The 16,830-nt window shown below is 34.3% G+C and overlaps 1 long non-coding RNA gene across 1 annotated transcript; it reads right to left on the reverse strand.

Moving 5' to 3' along the window:
• Positions 1–1,439: 1,439 nt before the first annotated feature.
• LOC113942935 lies at positions 1,440–16,546 on the reverse strand. The gene is made up of 4 exons (XR_003526118.1): positions 16,501–16,546; positions 16,311–16,392; positions 13,021–13,098; positions 1,440–1,617 (listed from the first exon to the last, which is right to left on the reverse strand). It is a non-coding gene; the product is annotated as an uncharacterized LOC113942935 (long non-coding RNA).
• Between the last annotated feature and the right edge of the window lie 284 nt (positions 16,547–16,830).

Raw genomic sequence — 16,830 nt, forward strand, 5'->3', positions numbered from 1 at the left:
AAAGTTAAAAGACACAGTTTTTACCAACAAAACTATCTACTTTTATTATCCTTATGTATGCAAGACACCTATCCACTGTTGAAATAGTTAATGCTGACTCCATTTTTGGACCATTCACTATGGTAAGTAATATAAAATATTTTATACTCAAAACCAGTAGCTATGATGAACCAACAGAAAACTGTGTATACATGTATGTAATTTTCTAAAGAAAACAAGAGTAGAATTCTGCTGCCACTAAAGACAATTATCAAATTCATATTCATTTCCCTAAAAACAGAATGTAGTTTTTACCTGAAAATGTGGTTCCTCTTCAGAGGTACTCATTGTAATTTATTAGGAATATTTTTTATTTTTTTTTATGATGGACGAAGAAGAAAGTATAAAGTTCAGAAATAAAAGATTAAAAAGATGGTGTCAGACTTTCAATTGATGAGCTGATCTGCATACTAAGGAAAGTAATTCATTTCCATGGAGTAAAAAAGGATCAGTGGGCATGAAGTTGAGGTTTACAAAGCTTAATAGAAGAAATAGTATGAATACAGATTCATTTTTGAGTGGAGGGAAACTGCCAAAAGTAATGAAGTAAGATTGTTGAGGGCAACTAAGTACACTGGAAAATATTTTCCTACAGAACATTAAAACCACCAAAAAATTAATAGTCATTAACAAGAATTTCTGAAGTATTGTCCTTAGCTCAGATTTTCTTAATTTTCCCTAGGAAGGACCCTCCAATAATTTTTTAATTTTACTAATTTTTGAAGAGACAAAATTAAAATGAAAATTACTCATTAACAAAGAAAAGTTTTAAGTTCTTGAATACCATAGATTAAGGTTTTGCAAAATCCAGAAGATTTGGAGGGACCTCACACCCCACCTTCACTGGGGTTCTGTATAAGCAAGAGATTTAAAGATCTTTACAATCTCATCTAAGATCAGACTTTCATCACACTATCAAGCCTGTGAAATTTGAATCACAAGAAATGACATGGAATTCATAAATATTTGAGAAAATTTTGTATGAAAAAAAATTACTTTTAACACACTACACTAATAAATCAATGTTTTATTTCAGTAGATTGATTTCCAGCTTATCTGGCATCTTAAAGGTTCAAGACTTGATCACTCCATACCAACATGTATGTTTCATTGCAAAGATTCAAAATAATTCTAAATTTGTGATGAGATTCAAATAACAAGTATAAACACAAGACAAATTTTGTCAGAAAAGTGGAAGAACATAAAGCTAATTCCTGATATTGTGTGTTTGAAATCTGATTAAGTTGATATAGATATATATTAAAAGAAATCTGTTTGTGGGGGAGGACATGAGTTTGCACATGAGATTCTATCAGCTATATACCTGAATGAGCGACCAAGTCATGTGACTCTTTGTGAAGAGAGAGCCTCCATCGCCTGTGTAGTCACCTTTACTGGATATTTTACGAAGTCCCCCCTGAATCTTCTCTTCTCCAGGGAGAAAAGACCTAACTTCTTTAGTCTTTCCATATAGGCAGCTTCTCCAGTACTTTGATCATCTTCCTGGTCTTTGACACTCTATACATACCTTTCTTCTTTTATGGGGATCAGAACTGAGCACAGTACTTCAGGTGTGATCTGAAAAAAGATGAATAGATTAGAATGATAATCACAGAATGGTTTGGGTTGGAAGAGTCTTTCAAGATCATCTAGTTCCAACTCCCTACTTTCAATGCCTCTATCTCCACTAAAAATGCCCCTGCAGATGCAGATCAGGATCCAAATTTACCTTTTTTGCAGTGCTGACTCATGTGCAGCTTGTTTTCTGCCAGGACCTCCAGGTCTCTTTCAGCATGACTGCTCCTCAGACACACAGATCTTAGCCCCTACTGGGTTCTTCAGCTTATTTGACTTATTTTGACACAGAGGTAGGACTTTGTACTCGTCATTGTTAAACTTCATATTGAAGAAAAAGTAATTCAAGTTTTGCATTTTTTTCCACTCTGTGGAGAATTAATTTATGGGGAAAAAGCAAACAAATAAAGAAAAATGAACAGTGTGCCTGAAAAAGATGTGCTATATCTCTACAGCTGTTTATTTCAAAAATGTACACTAAGTTTGACAACCTAAGGTTTATTTTACCACCAGTAGAAAAGAAAATCTCTGAAAAAGTTTTTTAATGTTTGTTCATGCTGAAATCAAAAGTTGATTCTAGCTCTAATTCTCTTTTAAACTCTCTTTAATGAGTTTTTCATTTCATTCCTACAGATCAAATCATATCATCCTATGAGAAACCAGGCAGTTTAATTTTCAATATTTCTCTGAAAATACCATCTGTTGTTTAAACTATATATAAACATATGTATTATCACTTATTGTTTGCTTTCAGTATTAGTATTTCATTTGATGAAATCTAATCCAATCCAAGAAATGCTGAACAATGTGCACATAGTTATTCTAATTTTCTTAATTACTTATTACATTATTTCAGAACAACTCCCTTAAATTCTATAAACCCAGAACTACCATATGTCATTAGCTTATAGATCAGTGCCATCTATTTTCAAAATTAGCCATACTGTGTTTAAATCTACATTTCTCGTAAACTAAACATTTGTAGATAGGATGATGTAGTACGAATAAATTGAATCTCAGAAATTACAATGAATAGAAAATCATGCTGAAGTTAGTGTTTATAGAAATTCTAAATCAGTGAAATTTTATCTGTCATCTTTTTTCTACCGTAACAGTAGTCTTCATAGAAACTGAGCTTCTTAGACCTCAAGTAGTATTTTGTGCAAATTCACTGAAAAACTTTGTGAAAATGCTCTGCAGGGAGGAGGACTCCTGGCAGAACAAACAATCCTGATAATGGTTGATAATTTAAAGTTTTGTAATGTTCCCTTTTAATCTGGAGAAAAACCCTTATCTGAATGTCTGCAGTAGCGAAGAATAATGGTGTCTGTTCTCTATTTCCAGAAATATAATTTCTGATAGTGAAGAAAAACACAATTAGTTCACTACATTATAGGTAGAAATAAATAAATTTAAATCTCTAAACCTGGAACTTAATGAGGGAAAAATCCCAAATGCATTTTATTATCTATGTTAGAGAATGCACACATGCCATTTTCTGTGTTCCAAAACTCCTACTTCTATGTGAATTGTAATGAGTGTTCTAGATCTTGGTAAAAGGTTCCCTGGTTCCATTACTTCCTTTAGGGACCAAAGGTTAAGAATCTACTGTGAGCTTCACAGCTCTCTCAATCCTGCATAATTTTCTCATCAACAAACTTTTGGATCAGCCTCTAATGGTTCCTGCACCTTAGGTGGACAAAACTCAGGACTTGTAGTCCAAAATAAATATCAGTTTTTAATTCAATGTCTTTTCAGGCATATAAATGGCAAGTAATTTCATATTAATGAAATAAATATCCTGTGAGTCAACATCTGAATCATATTTCTGTGTTGTTAATGTGAAAAATTGTAAGAACTTCTTGCCTCAGTAGACTCCTACCTCCAGTTCTGCACAAAATGTTATTTCTTTCCCCAGAACTGACTAATGTTGTCTATAGCCTCATTTCTCTTATCTCAATAGCATTTCATAAATTTATTTCCTTCCATGTTGGCTGTGTTATGACTTGTTAAACTGGGAATTTTGAGATGTACTGGACAGACCCCAGCCAGCAACTAAGCATCCACCAGTTGGTTGCTCTTCCCCCACAGAGGAACAGAGGAAAGATTCAGAAGAGCAAAATAACAAAACCTTGTGAGTCAGAAAATCCTAATTTTAATAATTGAAGAGAAAAAAACCCAACCAATCAAATAAAAAACCAACCATCTAAACAAAAAACCCACCACACTTCACAATCCCTCATAAACAAGCGAGTGATGCAAAGGCAATGACTCACCACCTCCTGCAAACAGACCAATGCTCAGACAGTCTTTGAACTGATTCCTTCAGAGAAATTATGCCCCAATTTTATTGCGGAGCATAATGTCATATAGTATAGAATGTCCTTTTGATCCATTGGGGTCAACTCTCCTATCTATGTCCCCTCCCAAATTTTTGCCAGTCCCTATTCTACTTGTTCAGGGTAGAGCAGGTTGAGAAACAAAGAAGGCCTTGATGCTGTGCAAGCACTAGCAATAGCTAGAACAATTGCTTTACCAACATTGTTTCAGTCACAAATCTAAAGCACAGCACCAAACAGAAGAAAATTACCACTATCCCAGCCAGAGGAAGGGAATGCAGATGATCAACTATATGGATTATATGCCCCAAAGTATTATTTACACACACATACACACATATATGTATACATATATAAATAAATGTTGAACTTCTGAGACAAAAATTGCAGATACACAGTCACTTGCAACTATCTTTAGACCTTGATAATGCTCTTCATGCATCAGTCCCAAAGCAGTTTATATAGCATACAAATAATAACATGGGTCCTCAATTGATGATCAAATGGACCCACAGGGACAAAGATTACTCACAGAGCTTTCTGCTTTGTACAGGAATAAAAAGAGAAAAAAATAAAAACTGATCTTCAGATGCAAATGTGCATTCCGTCCATATGACCAAACTGAAATTACTCTGAAATAAAATACGTTGAGATGTGTACAGCATGATGATTATGTGCTCCATAATAAGATTTTTGCTCTATACATCAACTACTTTTCATAATTAACAGAGTCAGTATGTGACTGTTATCAAGGATACATGCCATAATGTAAAGTTCAGATCCATAAGCAAACACCAGCATTAATCAGCAGTGCTGCACAGAAGGAAAACGTTCAAAATAATGTTTCTGCTCAGTAAATAATATGTTATTTTGAGTAGTTTTTATGTATAAGGATGGTAACTGATAACCTCATTAATATATGTACACACTTCCAAGAGTGTTAATCCTGCTAGTTTCTGAGCATCTTCAGTCCATTTTAATATATTAACAAATAAATACACTAATAATCTCGTATGGAAAATAGCTGTATCAAATACATGTTGTACTATTGATATTTCACAAATTTTTAATTAGTGTATTTAATTAGAAAGTTGTATTATGTTAAATGCGCAGACAGCCTGGGACCATACGTAAAGACGACTTTGAACTATCTTTTCTGACTTATAAAATGTATGCATCAATCTATACCACATGTTCCACACAGGGAAATACTGATATTTGTATGCTAATTAATTGTAGAACTGCTGGTAAATTCCCAACTCTTTGCCTGCCTTGTAGAGTTTAGAACTGCTATCAATCACTTTCTTTCCTTTCAAAACCTTGCATTTAAATGACATTTTCTTTATATTTTACATTATTCTTGTGTTTGTTGTGTGACAGCAGTAATATTTTTTGTTTCCCTATCCCTCAGTTCTGTAAGTCAACCATAACTGGAGATGGCACTAAATAAGTTAAAGTGTAATTCTGAAAGTATGCAACAAATCCAAAAGATATTGTTTTCTGAAGGAATACAAAATGAGACAAATGGAAATGAAATTCGCAAAAATGCCTTCAGTTTCACAAATGTAGACTGGGAAAGAATGTTTTTGGTTGTTTTTTTTTGGTCACTGCTTACTTATCGTCTTGTTCTTTAATCCTATTTTGGGGAAAATGAAATCTATTTTAAGAAATGTATTAGAAAAAATTAAATAAAATACAAACTGAGCATTCAAGAAAACACAAGGTGATCCATAGTTTATATAAGTGAAATAAATCACACAATGTATTATTTAATTAGTAATGCATATATACCTGCCATTGACTCTATCAGACTTTGATTTAAAGTCCTAAAGATCATCTTTTACTCATTCTATTCAAAATTCTACCTGGCATCATGTACATACTAGTCATTTTGAAGAGTACAAAGAGTGGTGTTCTAACCTGTTACCAGAACGACCACCAAGTGTTTCAGAAAATTTTTGAAATAGGTGACTGTTTCTTTGTGCCAACTAAGGTATAAGAAAAAGAACCCATAGTTTCCCTAAGAGTAGCTAACGGTATCCTTCTAGGGCTTAGTGCTTTTCAGGTAGATTTGGATTTTTTGTAACAGTAGAAAGATGGGTATGATTGTATTTAGTATCTTCTGTACTTGTGTCAGGAGTTTAAGGAAATACCAAACAACTTTTGACTTTTTCTGAGTCATCTGAATTCTGCAGTATGTTATGACATTTTTCAGATACTAATTTTCCCCCCAAGGGTTGTTTGTGCCAGTGTAGGAGGTTTAGGGAAGAGGTTTGATGAACTGTTTTCAAATGGTGACCTCCCAAGAATGGGAATTTGATAGTTTTCTACAACACATTTCCCTAAGATGTTAGTGTGTTAGACCAGTTGTTGATGCTAGTGAGCATTTATAATGAATGATATTTTCAAGCTGACAGTAAGGATGCAGTTGACAGTGTCTGAGAGAAGAAAATTTGACATAATGGATACAAGATACTTCCCACCCACTGGTCCATTGACACACTGGCAGAGAGGAGACTCAAATCAGGTTAAAGATATGCATTTAGGATTGACTCATCTACTATAATGTATCCTAGGCATAAACCATGTTAGTAAGGTATCCTGTGTTTACTTATGCTCAGGTGTTGGGCTGATGGAATTTATCACAGAGAGAGGTTTTTGAAAAAGAGTGTAAATTATGCTGAATTACTGTGATATGATTTCAAATGCTTAAGTTTTATCTTGTGCTGCTTGACAAATTTTATACTATGTAACAATTTGTACACAGTCCTAGTATAATGAAAAACTTGTGCATCCATTGAAGAAAGGAAAAACAAAGCAGTGTAAGATTTTTAAAAGGTGTTCTCTTCTTTCCAAGTATTGAGCTTTGCTTTAAATGTCACCATAAGAATTATATAATCAAAGAAAAAGATAATTGCTCACAATACAGTAATGTTCAAATAAAGATTTTATAATAAATGCTTTATATAGTTCTACAATGAATATGATGTAAATTTAAGTGAACAATATTAACTTGTATTGCTATTGTAATAAAACTAAAGCATACAAATTGTCTACCACTTCTGATGCAAATAAGCTCTGCATCCTGCTTGTCACAAAAGAGATACTGAACAGTACAGCTAGAGAGAATGTATTAGCGGGTATAGGGCAATATACTACACTATAGGGTTTAGGAAAGTATACTGTACAATATTACCCTTTTGAGTCTAAGGTTAAACTCCAAATACTTGCGATACCAAATTAGAAGAAAAAAAAAACTGAGTACATTTTTTTTGCTTAAAGAAATTTTTGCATTCCAAGATGCTATCACATTAACAATTAAGTAGGATAAACAGTATAAAGACTGATACCTTTTATATTGTTTTCAGAGTTTATTACTTCATTTTCAAAAACAGTAAGATTATTACTTTGGGACTAGCAGAAAAAAACGCTAATGATAAATGGGGATTGGAGATTCTTTTATGGTAATACTGTGAAAAATTTCAGGTGCTTGTCATTTGATTCGCCACTTTTTTACCCTTTTTCCTCTTTTTGGATTCACTTCAAAATTGTATAGAAAATTTTCATTTAAAAGTAAGTATTTAAAATAGAAATGCTTCTGCGAACTCCTACTCAGATATATATTTTAATTTTCTAAGTGCTTTGTATCTCCATTCCATACCCGTAAAGAATTTTAGAGGAGAGGGCATGTCTTATATTATTACACTGCATTTTTACAGTTACAGTCCAATAGAAAAATCTGGTAAACAGAAGGAAACTCAAATCTGTGAAGTGAGGCCTCCTAGAAAATATCAAAACAGTGTTCAAAAACTCTATTGTGTTGCTGAGTTGTTTAAGGATTCAATTTTGGTTTGTTCAAGAGGGGTGAATTAAAAGTTAGGTAATCATTATCAATTTTCAGATGAGATTTTTTTCTCATACATAAAGAGGAAGTGAGTCAAGACACTGTCAAGCCAAAATACAATTTAAATAAAAAATACAATTTAAAAATAGTTTAAAGAAAATTAGAGACTTCTTTGTATAGGTGTTTCATTTCTTCCTCCCTCTCATCCCCTGTTCTTCATTATTAATTTCAACTTTTATTGAAGCACAATTCTAGTAAATTCAATGGCAAGACTTTCAATCATCCATTTTATTATATTAAGAGAAATTGTAATGTCTGCTGTATTGCTTTACATATTATAATTAAATTAAATGTAAATTCATATTGTCATTAAGAATTCAAAGCTGGTTAAGGTTGCCTTGTTTCCTGAGCAAAAAAGGTTCAAATATACAGGAGGTAGGTCTACCTTTCATGAAACAGTGCCATGCACTGAACTAGCTGTGATCTGAACAAATTCTACAGCCAGAAACAGGATAGATACACTGCAAAGCGGTGCAGATCAATTTTTCTGGGCATAGCACTACATAAGTTAGTTTCTAGGACATAAGCTAGCATTGCTGCTTTGTGCAATACTGTACCATAATGTTTGGTGTTAATTCTGCAGTCTAGAAATACTGTCATACATAAAGCTGTAAATAAATACTGAAAGTCTTTGCCCTGTCATAAATGACATTTTAAATAGAGCCCTAAAAAGACTTAAAGCACAATGGGAACATATATATTTGGAGTTTCTTAATATTTTAAACATATTCTTTATATTTTTATTAAATTACGCCTATACATAAAATAGTTGTGTTAGTTATCCTAGACATATAATAATTAATGTCGGAAGGAACCTCAGAAAGTCATCTGTTCCAACTATCCACTCAAGAAGCATCAACTTTGTGATTTTTTTCAAGATGCTTAAGATCTTTTTTTTAATATCTCCAGGAATTAATTTCCTGCAATCTATCTGTCTTCATTACCCCACTAGATTGAAGGATAAAGTTCAGACTATTTACTTTTACCACTATGAACACAAGCTTCTATAGGCATGGGAATGATTCAATTTAGAATTAAAAAGTTTCACCATTTAGACCGTAATGATTCTATAGCAAATATTCTAGTCTTTTAGTCTTTCTCTTATTCAGTTTTAACTTCTACATGACAATATCTGTTTATTCTTCAGCTATTACTTTGATTACTTATAAATTACATTTCAAGTAAAAAATAAAAAAAAGTTTTCTAGCTATCCTTTTAATTGTAAGGTGATGTTATCTTAATATTTATGAATTCATATCACCATATTTTGTGGAGTTTCTGCACCTTCTGCACCTAAGCTTTTTCAGTTATTATCATTGTTATTCAGAAGTTTTTGCCTTGCATAAATGACTTCCTAGATCAATTGTGAGAATCATTTCAGTTTTCTTGTTTATCTTGTACTCTTTCCTGATGTTTATCACTGTCCTAGTTGCCCAGTTTTTCTACTTATGCATAAAATATATCTAGTCAAAGGTTTTAATTTCCTTTTTTATTTTTTTTTAAGTGATATTTCATCTCATATACAAAACCTAGGAAGGAGGATGAGCAAGAATGACATGATGGATGAGCTCATGTAATGTCGCTTAAGTCTCAAGGAATAAAATGTAAGATGGAGACTATAATTAAATTTTGTAATTAACCAACCTATCTGGTGTGCCTTTGAGCACAATATTAGAAAGTTGTGCCTTTATGTGTCTAACTTTTCTAGTCCTGTATTTTATCCAACTGTACTGAAGTTATGCACACTGTAAGAGTTAAGAATAAAGCAAAACTTTTGATTTCTATTTCTCAATCATTTCTGATTCCAGCCTTTTTAAAACTCTGTAATGCTTTCTTATTTCTAAACTGGAGATAGAGAGAATAATATGAGTTCCAAAAGATGTCAATAGCTCTTTTATTTTACTTCAGTGGCTTTTTTGCCCTAGTGAACAATAATAGAATAAAAGAAAATTAAAAATTAAAAAATAAAAAATAAAAAAAAAGGAGACCCCTACCATGAGGGACCAAAAAACTACAAGGGAATGTAGACTGAAAAACAAATATAAAAAATTCAAGTCATATTGTATTTCTCTTTTGGTTTTGTTATTCTTTTTATAATGGATTTTTTTGGCTTTGTGTTCTTTTATACTTTTAAAAATACTTATGTTTTACTAAAGAGTTTTCCCCAGATTGTAGAAAATATATAAACTGCTTCTTAGGTTCAATTAAAAAATTGATATATAATACATTTTGTTCAAATACTACTTTCAGAGTTGGAAATAGGGATTTATCAACTGTTTTGCTTGTCACCTGTTTTGTCCCTGTAGTTTGGTGCCACTTGTAAATTTGACCTCATCAAGTTTTCCAAGGTTTCCATCACTATTTCAGTAAGCTTTGAGACCGTGTACGTCTTTCACATTAGCTTGTTCTGTTTACAGAACAGAACAACAAAATATAAAACTGCAATCAAGAACAATTTTTGTTATACATTATTTATTCTTAAAGAATAGTAAAAAACCCCAAAAAACCAACCAAACATAAACTAACACCATCATGCTCTCAGAGAACTTATGGGATCAAATCAGACCTGGACCAATGTGCCAGAGAAATACAGGATCATGAGGATACTCCATGATTCTATGGTAATTGACTGTCCCCATTTTGGATTAGTCTGAAATTATACTCAGAATACTGTTGGGGCATAAGGAAGCAATAAAATTTTATTGTTAGTCCAACTAATACTATAGGAATCAAACCTACAACAAACTCACTAGTTTAGTTACAACGTTACTTCCATTCATACCTGATTTTTTCTAGTTTTAATAGAAACACTCCACTACTAAAACCATCAAAATTTTTAAACACAAACTTCCTAGCATCTAACTCTCTCCCTTTGTGTTATGCTCACACTTGCAATGCTCTTTTGGTCCCAAATTCACCTGTGTTAGTCTTACTTGAACACATTGGGACTCGGGTAACAAAAAGACAGCAAAGAACAGAATTCTTTGTGGTGGAATGTGAGCTGCTAAAAGAAATTAAAATCAGATCCACACAAGACAGATCCTGACACTATGTACTGTCAGGTAAATAAATAGCCTGTGAACTTCCGCTACTAATTAAAAGATCATGCATATTCCAAAACATATTTATTTAAATATTTACATTTAATACACTGGTTCTGACTTTACCATTTTTTTCACTGAAATCAGCTCTAGAAAATTTTCTAATATTTTTTCTAACCATAGTTGTCCTAAAAGAAAAATATGAATCTCTATAAAACTAATAAAAATAATCATAACTCTAAAATTCTGAAGTTACTTAATCAACACTAAACACTACAAATTAGAGAGACTAAGAAAAATGTTACTGATTTTTAACAAGAAAGGAACAAGAAAACAGGTTTTTGAATTGCCGAGAAGAAATTGTTGTGAAATATACTCTAAAGATATTTTATACCTCTGTTCTCACTGTATGAAAAAATCAAGTTTTTGCTTATTGTGAATATGACAATAGGTAAGAATGCAGCAAAGCTACACTCTCTTACTCTCAGTATGTCATCATTCATTGTGAGAAACTGCATATGAAATCAATGCCTGAAATGTAAATGAAAGGATGTGTTAATACATACCTGATTGAGATAAGTAAGATTAAAACAGTATTCAAATGATATTTCATCTTAATTAGATTCCCCTTGTCAAATACTGTATGTATTCCAGTACATTCAGAAAATTAACTATAGTCTTTGAAATTAATTTAGCAGTTTATATAAATCTCACTTTATTATAAAAAAACCTATTCTCAGCAGTAGTTTTATTAAATTGCTATTTTTATAAAATAGATTTCAATTCTTCAGGTAAGATTTTATGTTCCAAATTCAAAGCATGTAAAACTTTCAGGATGGTATTTGAAAACTGCAATATTTCCTGTTTCTCTAATCTACTAGAATATTTTCTTAGGTTTGACATTTTCCATAGCAGTGATTCATAACAGACTGCACAAAAATATTTTTATATATTGAATATAACTATCCTGAGTCAAGTTAATTGCTTGTTTGACTATCATAAATAATATTACCATGTTTCCTTTGCTACTAAAGAAAAAATTTTTCTTTTAGGATTTATTTATTTATTTAGGATTCAAATGGTGATGCTGTATAGTTTGACTTTTTCTTCAGGTCTTCTATTCATTTGAATGAATGTTACTCTTTCAAAAGAATTAGAAAGGTATGGTTGCTGAGTGAGCAGTTATACTGCTATTATTACCAGGAAATACATTGTGGTTCTAAGAAGTACATAGTCACAAGTAGAAAAGTAAAATACTTTCAGCAATATAGATTAGAAATCTAAGACACATAACTATAGACTTCCTTCCTGTGTTTGATTTCTAAAGTTTGAATATTCACCTGCATGAATATGAGTTGAGAAGCAAGAAACAAGGAATATATATTGTTGATTCTTCGAAGAGGTGTAAATGTATCGGGTTCATGTCTACCACTTTTGTATGGGCATTGGGATTACAGAATTGAGTCCTTTGGGGTGGTGAGATATTTCCAAGCGAACCAAAAAACCTCAAAAGTGATAGAATTCTAAGTAATTGTCATCTTTTTTTCTCCCATAATTTGCAGTTAGTTTTGACAAAACTTACATTTTATACACTCTTTCACTTGATCAGAATTCAATCAAAAATTGCTAAAATTTATCAAGCTTAAGGTACATAAAGGAAAGAATATTTTTAATTTAGAAACAACTTAATAACTAAATATGGTCATGTTTCACATCACTGGAGAATTACAATGGATTGATACAGGTTCTTCGGGGAGATCAGATCTGGTAATGGAGTAGGGGGAGTTGCACATTCTGCACAAGAAATGTGGGAATGCATGGAACTCTGCCTTTAGACAGATTAAGAGTCAGTTGAGATCTTATGGGTCAAGATTAGTGCCCAAATCAACATGGTCGTTGTAGTTTACCTGCAATGCAGCTCCTTATTAGGAAGAAGAAGCACATAAATCCTTCTTTAAACAATAGAAACCCCACAGTGACTGGTCCTGGTCCTCACAGAGAATTTTTACCACCTCGAAATTTGCTAAAATGACTACGTATCGGTGCACAAGCAATCTGTGATTGCATTGATGACAATTTCCTGACAAAGTTGATCAAGAAACTGACAAGGAGAGGTTCTTACCTGAACCTGAATGAGGAAGAATCAGTTGTGGATTTAAATCTGAGGGCAGCCTTGGCTGAGAAGGTGGAATTCATGATCCTAAAAGGAGGAAGCAGTACAAAAACAGGGACACAACTCTGAATTTCAGGAGAGTAAACTTTAACCTTGTATTGGGTTTGTGTGGCAAAATTTGCAGAGATGGGGAAGTCTTCATGGGTGGGCTTCTCTGAGAACCTGCTAGAAGCTTCTCCTTTCAAAGAGAGTCAACCTGAGAATATGTGGTAGAAACACCCCTGCAGGCACCAAAGTCACAAAGAAGGAGAAGAAGAAGGTACTGCAGGTGCTAGAGGAGAGATTCCATGTTAGCCTGTGATGGAACACCATATGAGGCAGGCTGTCCCCCTGCAGAGACTCATTCTGGAGCAGTTAATGAAAAACTGTAGGTGGTGGGAAGGGAAGGACTCACACCGGAGAAAATCAATGTTGCTTGTTTTTTTTACCCCTCCTTCTAAAAAAGAAAACTAATTTTTGAAGAACATTTTGAAGGTTTAAGGTTTTCATCTATAGTAGTTGCAGAATCATTTTCTGATAATCTTCATAGAAAAATCAGAAAAAGTGTGGCTTAAACAAATTTTGAACTAAAGTGAGCCTGCAAATTATTAAGTAGATGAAAGGGGAGTGGAGTAGGGAGTCACCTTATTTTTATGAGAACACTGAATTCATAACATTAAATAAGAAGTTGCATTTATTCTCTTATTTATTAAGCATGTAATCCATAAAAGGAACGAAAAGGGTGAATCATGTTCCTCACAATTGGGTTATTCATTTTGGAAGATATTTATTTTTTATTTTTTAATAATACATTTGCTATATTTCAGTGACTGTTTCTGATGAAAATTAGAGTAGAATTGGTAGAGGGTTTTCTACACTAGAGAATCTGGGTTTTTTTTCTTTTTTTTTTCTCCCTAAGAGTGAGTCAGATGAAATAGCTCAGTGCTAGGGCTTTCTTAAAAATCTTTATTATAATGTCTTTGTTATAATGTCTTATAACTTCTTAAATTCCATCATGCATTGTGTAAACTAACTACTGTATCCGTTGAACAATAAATAAAATTTTGAATAAGTTTTTTTTTTCTTAAATCGGGATTTGGGTTTTTTGGTTTTATTTTTGACAATTTATACACATGAACTAAGTCTCTATTTCCTTGCTGAATGGACTGTATGATAGGAAAAGCACAGTTATCCTTGAAAGTTTGGTGAAAAAGATTGATTGTTTTAACTTTAGTTTTTAAATAGTTTTATATTTCCAAAATGACACTTCACTATCCATTACATTCCTCGTATATATTAACAGAAATAAGGAGTTAATTTGTGCATGAGAAGATGATTTATATCCAGAAAACATAGCTTTAATTCATTGGAACAAAATTCACTCCATATATATTTGACAGACAGAGAAAAATATAGTCTAAGGCGGGGGGTGGGGGGTGAGGAAAGGGGCAGCAACACAAAAAACTACAAAGACCTCTAGAATAATTGCTCCTTATCAATGAAAATCATTATCTGGAAATCAAAATCACCTTGAGAACTTATGGAAGTTTATCCTTGAGAGCTATAGCAACAACTGTGCTCCAAGACACACCACTTTATGTAATAGCTTCAGGATCAGCAGGGCGCAAAGCCAGATATAGCCTCCTGGTGACAAGGGGCAGGCAAGAACGGAGAACCTGGACTTAAATGCAACCCCTGTGGCCATTGGTAGAGGACACATGGCTGGGGATCCCAGATGTGTGTTCTTGCTGCTCCTTTTATACGATGCTATGATTGTCCGAGCAGTCTGATCCAGGCTTACACAGTTGCAGTACATCAGAGATGACCCTGAACACTGGCAACCAAACTTCTGGTAGAGGGCAGCCATTATAGAGCAGAATTACAGAGAAAGGTCTTTGCAGCCTGGTCGGGGCCATCAGACCTTGTTGGCACACTCAGAGTTCTGATAGATTCTTCATAAGCATTGAAAATTGTGTAGAATATAGGGTAAGGCATTTCAGTGTCCTTTATCATCCTGGACCTAACATATTTCTATTGGATTGGTAAAGATTACCTGTGCTTAGGTGATCATTGCTATTTCATTGTTGTTTCATTAGAACATTAGTTTGCTACCAGAGTAGCAAAAAGACTTCAGTTTGCTGCTAATTAATATGCCCCTTTGCCACCAGTTTTGTCCTGGGACAACCAAGACAATTCTGTGGGTTTGACAACTGTAATGGAGGAATATTGGAGGAAGTTCAGAGGAGGGAGACAAAGATTATCAGGGGGCTGGAGCACCTCTCGTATAAGGACAAGCTGAGAGAGCTGGGTTTATTCAGCCTGGAGAAGTGAAGGAGAAATGTGAAACATTTTGATGCTTGAAGGGGGCTTACAAGAGAGCAGGAGAGAGACTTTTCACAAGCGCATAGGTGTACAAACTGAAAGAAGGTAGGTTTAGACTAGATATTAAGAAGAAATTCTTTACTGTAAGGGTGGTGAGAGACTTGAACAGGTTGCCTAGAGAATTGGTGGATACTCTATCCCTGGAAGTGTTCAAGGCCAGGTTGGATAGGGCTCTAAGCAACCTAGTCCAGTGAACGGTGGCCCCGCCCATGGCAGGGGGTTTGGAACTAGATGGTCTTTAAGGTCGCTTTGAACACAAAGCATTCTATGATATGATTTAAGGGCTTTATGTCTATACCATTCTGGAGGGGCATCTGGAATTTAAGCTAAGAACTTAGGAAGTGCAAGCTGGAAGAGTGGACTGTAAGGTGAATTGAGAACTGGTTGAATGAGGGTCTCAGAGGGTTGTGATCGGCTACATAGATTCTAGTTGGAGTGCTGTAATTAGTGGTGCCCTCCAAGGGTCAATACTGGGTCCAGTCTTGTTTAACTTATTCATCAGTGGCTTGGATAAAGGGACAGAGTACACCTTCAAGTTTGTGGATGACACAAAGCTGTCAGGAGTGGCCAATACCCCACAGTACTGTGCAGATCTTCAGAAAGACCTTGACAGGAGAGATGCACAGAGAATCTCCTGAATCTGAAATTCAATAATGGCACACGGGGAAGAATACCCTCCTGCACCAGTACAGGTTGGAGGCCAACCTACTTGAAAGTAGTTCTGTGGAGAAGGACCTGGGAGTTGTGGTGGATAATAAGCTATCCATAAGCCACTAGTGTGTCCTTGTGGTCAAGAAGGCCAATGATATCCTGGGAGGAACTGCAGCAGGTAGAGGGAAGAGATCCTTCTCTTCTACTCAGCCCTGGTAAGGCCTCACCTGCAATACTGTGAACAGCTCTGGGATCCTCAGCACAAAAGAGACATGGAGCTGCTGCAGTGGGTCCAGAAGAGGGCTATGACTACAATAAGGATATTCAAGCATATCTCTTATGAGGAAAGGCTGAGTGAGTTGGCCCTCTTCAGCCTTGAGAAGATTGAGAGGGGATCTTGTCAATGCATGCAAGTACCTGAAAGAAGAATGTCAAGAAGATGGAGCCAGACTCTTCTCAGTGGTGCTGAGCAATAGACAAGAGGCAATGGGCAGAAACTGGAACACAGACAGTTCCAATAGAACACGAGAAAGAATTTCTTTATTGTGAGGATGACAGAGCACTGAAACAGGCTACCCAAAGAGGTTGTAGAGTCTCTTCTCTGCAGATATTTAAAAGATATCTAGACAAAATCTTGGGTAACATGCTCCAGGGAACCCTGCTTGACAAGGTGGGGTTGGACTAGATGATCTCCAGTGGTACTTTTCACCCTTACCTGTTCTATGATTCTGTGATATTATGGAGGGT

The sequence above is a fragment of the Corapipo altera genome, unplaced genomic scaffold (genome assembly GCF_003945725.1).
Source record: "Corapipo altera isolate COAL_440 unplaced genomic scaffold, ASM394572v1 0, whole genome shotgun sequence".
NCBI classification, from domain to species: domain Eukaryota; kingdom Metazoa; phylum Chordata; class Aves; order Passeriformes; family Pipridae; genus Corapipo; species Corapipo altera.